This window comes from Myotis lucifugus, unplaced genomic scaffold (genome assembly GCF_000147115.1).
Source record: "Myotis lucifugus unplaced genomic scaffold, Myoluc2.0 scaffold_7, whole genome shotgun sequence".
NCBI classification, from domain to species: domain Eukaryota; kingdom Metazoa; phylum Chordata; class Mammalia; order Chiroptera; family Vespertilionidae; genus Myotis; species Myotis lucifugus.
In genome coordinates, this window is record NW_005871055.1 from 15,945,182 (window position 1) to 15,954,165 (window position 8,984).

At 38.8% G+C, this 8,984-nt stretch overlaps 1 protein-coding gene across 1 annotated transcript in view; it reads right to left on the reverse strand.

The window, feature by feature from the left end:
* SGCG (sarcoglycan gamma) overlaps positions 1 to 8,984 on the reverse strand; it is a 148,637-nt gene that overhangs the window by 46,975 nt on the left and 92,678 nt on the right. The window lies entirely within an intron of this gene.

An 8,984-nucleotide genomic window follows, 5' to 3' on the forward strand; every position in this document is an offset into this window, starting at 1 on the left:
CTCGGAGAAGTTGTTACTGAGTGTGTTCAAAGGGATGCATTGCAAAAAGCTCCCGAGGCAGGCCTTTTGATACTCTCGGCTTTCACCTTTGCTGGGCTTTGTTATTTCAACTATCACGATGTGGGCATCAGCAAAGCTGTTGCCATGCTGTGGAAGCTCTGTCCTTCTTGACTTAATACCTGGAAAATTGTACACCTCTTTGCCTCTGCTCTGTCATGCCATTCATCTCACAATAAGGAGAAAATAACAGAGAAGTCCACTAGTGAGATAAACCTCTTCTAATCACCTGGCTAGTTTTAGAATTTAATCTGTGAGGAAAAGGTTTGAGAGGAATTATATCCAAGAAATTGTGAGATTGAGTTCCACATGCTGGCAAATAAATGAGGCTGTCCTCTAGCTTCTCACGAGATTCACAATGTAACTGAACATTATATAAGAGCTTTCGCATTTTAATTTACCAAACTCTTAAAGGGAATCCAGCTTTATTACTATCAATACCTAATCAAACATCTATATTTGCCTTGGGAGTTATGGAGAAAGGGAAAAACTATTAATTTATAAATAAATACTACATCAACTTAGCCAGTACTTAATGTTTGAAAACTTCCCCCCTTTGTTCAGTTAATACCAGTCACTGATGGTTATATGTTTTTGAGAAACTTTAAAGTTAGGAAACGCCGATATTTCACATTACTAATTTCTAAATCCTGGGAAAAAGAGCCTGAAGAACTTCTAAGTATAGAGAAGTCCCATGCAGGGAAGAAGTACCCATGTAGAGGTATCAAAATATTATACATTGTAAACTGAGACTTACTCCTCAAATGTGTTCATTTTACTTGTCCCAAAATAATATCCACAAATATAAAATTAAATAATAAATTGTTATTTTTCACACTGTGAGAATCTTTAATGTGAAATGTATTCTATGAAAATATAGGTGGTTTTTTTTAATTCTGTAATAAAAAAACACCAAAAAAAATATCCTTCAGTGTGGATTAAAAAATAGGCACAGTTAACTGCTCTCTTGCTTTTCCAAGGATACCACAATTTCAGTAAGTTCCTATAGAAATATGATTGTAAAGCAATTCAAAATATGCAGGCTTATTATTATTATTTTAATCCTCACCCCAGGATATGTTTATTGATTTTAGAAAGAAAAGGGAGAGGAAGAGAAAGAGAAACATCTATGTGAGAGAGAAACATTGATCGGTTGCCTCATGTATGCATCCCGACCAGGAATCAAACTTGCAACCCAGGTATGTGCTCTGACCAGGAATCAAACCCACAACCTGTCAGTGTTCAATAAAATGCTCCAATTAACTAAGCCACCTGGCCAGGGCTGCGGGCTATTTTAAATGTAGGAAGCAATATAAGCCCTCAAATTGAAAAAGAATTACAGTTGAAAACTGCATGTCTCTATCTTTTAGGTAATAGTCATTTGACTCATTTATGTGTAAAAATTGTGTCTTGTGTCATTTGTTTCTTAAAGCACATCAGGAAATTAGAGAAAAATCAACATTTTTAAATATTGAAAATTGACTTTCTAATTTCTAGGAGTCAGTATCTTCCCTGTTGTTTCACTAGTCTGAGAATCAAATTATACACAAGACACGATGTCAGTGGAGGTGAAGAGATGCAAAGATGACAGTGACATGTTCTTTGATATACCTAATTGGTTTAATATTCAGAATTTTACAGGGCAGGTGAGATTATTTTACTGAGGAGAAAACTGAGGAACAGAAAGGTTAATTAAGTTTCCTAAAGTTACACAGCAAAGGGCAGGTCTGTGATTTGAATTCAAAACCCACACTTTTAATCTATATGCTATAGGGTTTATCATACATAATTAACAAATACTATATAATAGAAAGTAATGTGCCAATAGGAGTGTGCAACTAAGTTATTTTGGGTGTCATCAGCAGGGGAACATTACTTTAAGGCAGCCGGGAAGACTTTCTATAATAAAATGCAGTTAGCCTGAACCTTAAAATAAATAGACATTTGTAACTATATGGAGGTGATGGACAATAATTTTCAAGGAAAGCGGTAGTGCAGGAGCTGGAAAATGTGACCAGTGTATAGGAATGAATGAATAATCCAGTTACTAGAAAAATAAAGAATTCAACATGGAAATACAAATTTTTCTTTCATATTATATTTAAAACTAGAGGCCTGGTGCACAAATTTGTGCACGGGTGGGGTCCCTCTGGGTGGCCTGCAGGGATCGGGCCAAAACCCACAGTCCAATGCCGCCTGCAGCTCCTACCTGCTGCTCCTGCTCATCCTGGCCCCACTGTGCCTGCCTCGGGCTCACGCCCAATCAGTCCTGATCAGGAGACTGCCGCAGTAGTGCTCACCAGTCATGAGCCCTATGTCTGGTGCCCTCCCAAGGGGAGTGGCCTGCAGGATTGGGCTGAAACTGGCTCTCCGACATCCCCTGAGGGGTTCTGGATTGTGAGAGGGCACAAGCCAGGCTGAGGGACCCCACCAGTGCACAATCAGGCCAGGGAGGGACTGCAGGAGGGCTCTTGGGCATGTGTGGCCCATCTCACTCAGTCCCATCAGCCAGACCCCAACAGCAAGCTAATCTACCGTTCAGAGCATCTGCCCCCTGGTGGTCAGTACACAGTGAGCAGTTGAGCAGCCTTAGCATATCATTAGCATATTATGCTTTGATTGGTTGTTTGGTTGTTCTGCCATTCAGTCTATTTGCATATTACCCTTTTATTATATAGGATATTTCTCTTTAATATTGTGGGCATACACACAGATTTAAGTAGCATCACTTTGCCTATACATACTCATCATGATTTACCTAGGTCCCTGTGCCTTTCCTGAACTATACCTCATTCTTTGGTTTCGCCCCTGGCTTAGACCCTACCCCTATTTTAGGGTCTGTCCCTGGTTTAGGTCCCACTCCAGACTTAGGGTCTGCAGCTGCAAAAAACTTGTACCTCTCCCTCTTAGTCCCAAAAAGAGCTCAGCAGATATTTTCACATTGTGCAGAATTTCCTCTTTAGGGAATACTGAAAATAATTAAAATGTTTATTTTTTAATTTAATCATGTACTAGTTTTGATACTTACCATTGAAAACCTGGTGAAAAGTTTCCCAGACACCAAGTTGAGCAAAGGTCTTGTCAGCAGTCTTTCCTGATTTAACAGTTCACAACATCCTCACATTTTCTCCACAACAATACTACCTGTATTAGTTTTGTCATTATAATTACTGCTTCTCTAGTAATTTTGTTTAAATATAAAGACATAACAAATGCACACATTCTCATTCAAGAAATAAAAGTATGTGGCAAATAAGTAAAATATAATTAAATTAGCAAAAAATTAAAATTCAAAATAACAAATCAGATTTGGTAACATGATCAACACAAAAACTGTAATCAACTGAAATAAAGGGACACAAAGGTGAAGGTTAACATTGTATGAAAATAATGTTATAATTCATACAAATTATATTCGGATGAGAATATAATACAACACATTCCTTAAAATACCACCTAAATGCCCGGCTGGCATGGCTCAGTGGTTGACTGTCAACCTATGAATCAGGAGGGCATGGTTCAATTCCCAGTCAGGGCACATGCCAGGTTGCAGGTTCGATCCCTGTGTGGGGCATGCAGAAGGCAGCCGATCAATGATTCTCTCATCATTGATGTTTCTATCTCTCTCTCCCTCTTCCTTCCTCTCTGAAATAAAAAATAAATACCACCTAAGCAAACCTCAATGATAATGGTGACCATTATGTAAAGTAAGACTATTCTAAGCACCCTTTCTAAAACAAGGTAGAAACTACAATGTATTTTGATTGAAATTTTTATTTTTATTTTAACACAGCTTCAATTCTTTTTTCCGCTAAGAAGTGTAATTATTCTAATAGTGCCAGTGGGACTATTTACAAGAAAATATAACTCCATAATTAGATTTAAATGCATGCCAATTACCTTCTAATATGACCAGAGTCAATGATAGAGTGCCCCGTAAAGACAATGTACTGTTAGCAGACATAAAGTCTACAAACTTATATGCATTATCTTCTAATAAGAGGAGCAATTTCTCTATCATTGAAATTGTAATGCCCAAATTATATGAACTTGATTATATCATTACTCTAGCCTCAAAGTAAATATGCCTTAGAACTTATTTACATACAATAAAATAGATATTTTCTAAGTGGTTTCATAAAATATTTCTCAGTAAATGATTGTTGATCTTCAATTAATTATATTTTCTTTATGTTTTTACTCATACTTAATATCCCCAACCAAGACTATATATAAAAATATAAGGGATGTAACATCTGCTCCCTTTGAGAAATAGAGTATATTATTTGAAATTATATAAATTATAGGAAGGGGAAAAATTCCACTATAAAATGTTGTCACATAAATCATGTAGTAAAATGACCTTGTCTAATATGACCCTGTATAAATATTATATATACAAGAAAGTGTGATAAAACAGACCAAAAAAGCCCAGGCTTATAATGTTAACATTTTTAAAGAATATATCACTGAGATCAGACATGGTAAATGGTGTGGTCATTTCTACTATCAGTAGTATTTGAATGACACCATTCTTTTCTGGATGCTACAACAATTTATGATGAATGATATGCATGTGAGGAACTTTAGTCAGATTTTGGTACAAGATGGATTGAAATAGTGGTGAAGCAGTTGAAAAGTTCATGGGGCAGAGCCCAGAAATAATGGAGGTCATGGACAGAGCCCAAAAACTGGAGGGGAAATTGTTCCAAGTTGCTCCATTCTTTCTAACATACTGCTACCCCTGGATTCTTCAGTTACAGAAATGCACAGAGTTCAATATTAATTCCTCTGTACAAACAATGGATAATATATACGCAGACATATATTAGATTTTTTGTATTTACACTGATAACTATTTATTAAGATTAATTCCACGTATCCATTGAGTATTTATAAACTGAAATGGTCATTTTAAATAGGGAAAAAAATCTGTTGCTCCCCTTTACAGCCAAACTTCTATACAATGTCTGTACTGCCTCCTATTCTATTCACTCTGCCACCACTACAAACTGTCCTTTGCTTAAAACTCCAATAAAAATGCTCTTATTAATATAATAATGACCTCCATGATAATAAATCCAAGGGCCTTACCTTTCCTGGATCTCAAATTCTGGGAACACAGTGTCTGTCTTGGTACTAGGAAAAAGGCCATTATGACATCCCTCCCACCACATTGTCAACAACTCTCTGTTGGTGGCTGCTCTCCCTTTACATGGGCTCTAACGCTGTCGTCTCTCAGAGTTTACTTGATTGATGATGTCCTCATGTACATCTCTATTCTAGATTGCTGTTCTGAACAATCGGTACCTCACTTATCCAACAGCAGGCTTGATATATTCACTTGGCTCTTTCACAGATATCTTCAATTTATATATCTAAAACATTAACTGTCAGTTCTCTCTGCTTTACAAATATATTCTTCTCCTCCTCAGTCATCTCCATTACCCAGAGAGTAATGACATCATCCAGATACAAATATAATCTTTTCATCTTTGATTCCCTCCCTGGATGCCTGACACCCATTTGATTTGTGTCTCTATATGTTAATTCTTAGTGTGGAGTCATTAGCTTCCCTCTATGACCACCTAGGCCAGGTCAACATCATTTATTGCCTGTACTATATCTCCATTGGATCTCACTGCTCCCATTCTTTCCTCCAAACAATATATTCTCCCTTGCAATAGTCATATTGATCTTGAAATGTATAACAAGCCAAGGAGTATATGTTCCAAATAATCCAATGTCTTGCCTTTGCCCCTAAAACAAATTCTAGCTTCTTATAGTGGCCTACAAGTCCCTGAATAATCTGGTCTCTTTGTATCTCCTTTTACACCAGGCTTATTTCAGACTCAAATTTAATAAGATTAAAAGATAAAAATTATGAAATAATATGACCCAGAAAAACCCAAAGAGAACAATTATCAAAATGAATGTGAATGTCTTAAACTCCTCACTAAAAATCCAACTTTATTAGATTGAGTTAAAAAATAAATTATAGTTAACTGCCACTTATAAGAGCAACGCAAGTAATTTAATATGAGGTGAATTTTGTCTGGAAGGTTAACTTAAAGAGGCCAGATCACCAAAGGCCATCAAGGTTCTCTTGCTGGAAGTCATTGCACAGGGAAGTGATACTTGGAATTGATGGAACTATTTTGCAACTAAAAGGGGAATGTCAACATATTTGAATAGAAGCAAGGCTGGAGTGAAATATTACTGGACCACTGAATTAGTTCAACCTATCCTACCTCCAGACTTCTCATATGAGATAACTAGAGGCCTGGTGCATGAAATTTGTGCACTTGGGGGAGGGGGGCAGTCCCCCAGCCTGACCTGTGCCCTCTCACAATGCGGGAGCCCTGTGATCGATTGCCCCAAAGAAGTAGGCCCCGCCCAGCCATCTGGGGCTCCTCGTAGGATTGCCCCAAAGAGGAAGGCACGGTGCGGAGGCAGGACCCCTGGCCTTGCCACGTGAAGCCGCAGGACCCACCTCCGCGCTGTGCACACAGCATCAAGCCCCTGTCCACCTGCATGTGCACTCAGCCCTGCCCACTGGCATGCGCCTGCTGTGCACGCAACCTCCTGGTGATCACTCATTGCAGTGTGAGGGTGTCACAGCGTGAGGGCATGACGACCACATAGGCTTTTATTAATAGGATTATGTCCTTATAGTTTAAGCCATTTCTAATTTGGTCTTTCATTCCTTTCAGCTGAAAGATTTTTAACTGATGGACCAGGCCATCAACTGTCCATAGAGCTGCATCAAAAAGTGGTCAGAGATGCATGTGCTGGATATATAGCTTAAATGGTATGGTGACTTATACTAGTAAGCACCTTCTAGATATTTGCCTTCATGTCTTTTTAAGGTACCTGGACTTATCATCTTTGTTTATGTTTATGTCTTCAGTTGTTAAATTCTATTCTCCAGCTCCTTTTTTGTCAATGGCTTTGCGGGTGATTTAAGCATTTCTACACCATCACTTTTCACTTTATATAATCCTGCTTAGCTTGACAGAGAGGTAAAAATAAATTGACCGCCTTATCCCTAGATCTTGTTTTCTTCATTAGTGATAAGAAAATGGATCCTATTACAGGATCCTATTTCTCTTACCAAATATTGGGGAATGGACCCAACCTAGCAAATAATTGCCAAGGAACTAAAATACATTTGGGGCAGCCAAACTAACAATTTATCATCTGCCAGAAGTGAGTCCTGGCAATGAAATATAATTTTTTTAAGATGACATTCAGATGCTATTCCAATAATGTGTTCTGTAACTGGGGTTAGTAAAACAGGCATGCTAATTTTAGTTACTTGGTGACCAATTCTATTTAGAGGGAGGAAAATGAGACTGCTTAAAAGCCTAGGTCAATTTCTAAATTGGTCAAATTTTTTAATCTCCATAATTTTGATTTAAAAATTATTCTTCAGTTTCCCAGTTAACTAAAGTCTATATAAAAGCTGCTTAAGAGTTAGAGATTTCATCTTATTCTTTGAGTACTTAAGACAAAGGTAATGGCAAGAAAACACTTCTTTATCTGAGTCAAGATCAGAATTTAGTGCAAGTCAGAAGTTTGGGGTGTACCACTTTAAAGAAAGAGCCACTTCATTTCTCCCCTTAGATTTCAGGTTTGGGACAGTTGTGCATGTAACCAGAAGGGAGAAAAGTGAAGAAAAGCATTTAATTCTCTTTCCCATTTCCCAGAGTGAAGCTGTCCGTCTGTCTCTTCTCTTATCACTTTTCTTTCCTTGTTTGATCCAATAAACTCCAAAGGCTACTTAGAGTCAGTCTATTTAAAAAGGAACCAAGCTTCTACAGTTAGTGGCGGAGAAAAGCTTTAGTTGGAATTTACTTTGAAAAATTAAAGTTTATCATATGTAATACTTTAATTAATAAGGAATTTTAAAAATAATAATATTGTAATAGCTATGTACAGGCCGGGGGGGGGGGTACTTAAAATATCAGGGGGACCACTCTGTAAAGTATATGATTGTCTAACCACTATGTTGTACACCTGAAACTAATACAGAATAATATTGAATGTGAACTATAATTGAAAAAAAATTGGAAAATTGTATGTTATATGTTTTTCATCACAATTAAAAAGATAAAATAAAAAAAGAAAAATTAAAGTTTATGAAAAAATTTTAAAATATATATATTTTTATTGATTTCAGGGAGGAAGGGAGAGGGAGAGAATGATAGAAACATCAATGATGAGAATCATTGATCAGCTGCCTCCTGCATGGCCCCCACTGGAGATCGAGCCTGCAACCTGGGCATGTGCCCTTGACCGGAATCAAACCCGGGACCCTTCAGTCCACCAGCTGATGCTCTATCCACTGAGCCAATCAGCTAGGGTTGAAAATATTCTTATTGTATTTCATATTTCACAGAACTTAGTCATCATTGTAACAAGTACAAAATCATCTAAATATGTATAAAAAGCCAGCAACTGTAACAGCCATAACTACCATAACAACTGGTCGCTATGACGCCCACTGTGGCCAATGAACTGGCCCAATCAGGGGGTAGAGCCAGCCAGCCAACCTCATGGTGCCTCCCCTCTGCTGGCCTGCCCCTGATTGGACTCTCCCACCCCAATCAAGAATGGGCCAGCCAAATGCCCCCTCCCATCCCCCCGGCCAGCCCTGCCCTTGATCAGCCTGCCCCACCACAATAGGCCCACATCCCCTCCCCCGACTGGCCCACCCCTGATCGCACCAGCCCACCCCAATAGGGGGAGGGCCCAGCTGGCCAACCTCCCACAGCCCCTCTCCCGCCCCCAGCCCCACCCCAGATTGGCCCCCCCCACCCTGATCAGGGCAGGGCCAGTCGGCCAACCACCTGTGGACCCTCCCCCCAGCCAGCTCTGCTCCCAATATGTCCCCCTACTATGATCAGTGGCAGGCTGGCCAGCAA